Source organism: Rhinopithecus roxellana, chromosome 12, assembly GCF_007565055.1.
Source record: "Rhinopithecus roxellana isolate Shanxi Qingling chromosome 12, ASM756505v1, whole genome shotgun sequence".
Taxonomy (NCBI): Eukaryota; Metazoa; Chordata; class Mammalia; order Primates; family Cercopithecidae; genus Rhinopithecus; species Rhinopithecus roxellana.
Window position 1 is genome coordinate 30,781,129 of NC_044560.1, and position 641 is coordinate 30,781,769.

Sequence of the window (641 nt, forward strand, 5' to 3'; positions counted from 1 at the left end):
TTATTACTTTAGAACAATTAGCCTAGTTATGTGTAGTGTTTTTAGGGGGGGGACAACCTGCATTTCATATAAGTTAACCAGCTTTTCTTATGTCGTATGAATATAAGGCCAAAATGTTTACTTTGATTGGAATACTCAGGCATTTTATAGGATGTCATACTTTTGAAACATATAAAGTGTATATATATATATACACACACATCTATATATCCACTATATAAAGTGTTTTAAACTGAATTATGGCTACAGCATTTTAAAAATTCTACATTGCCTTTATAACTATAAAGTTATTTATAGTTAGATATTTATTTTCTCCTTCCAAATACACTTTACTACCGAATGTTCAAGAGATATTGGTCTGAAACAATATAATTTATCTAATGGGCATAAACTATGTGTAAGCATAATTATAGTGCTTTTGTTTTTTTTTTTTCTTTTGAGACAGAGGGTTCGCTCTTGTCTCCCCAGCTAGTGTGGCGTGGGCTCGGTCCTAATCTCCACCTCCCCTGTTCAAGCAATTTTCTCCGACTAGCATCCCAAGTAGCTGGAACTATATAGGCTTTTATTGCCCCTCCCTGACCTCTTGACTCTCCACCCTTGCGCCTCCCAAAAGTGCTGGTTTACAGGCCGTAAGCCCACCA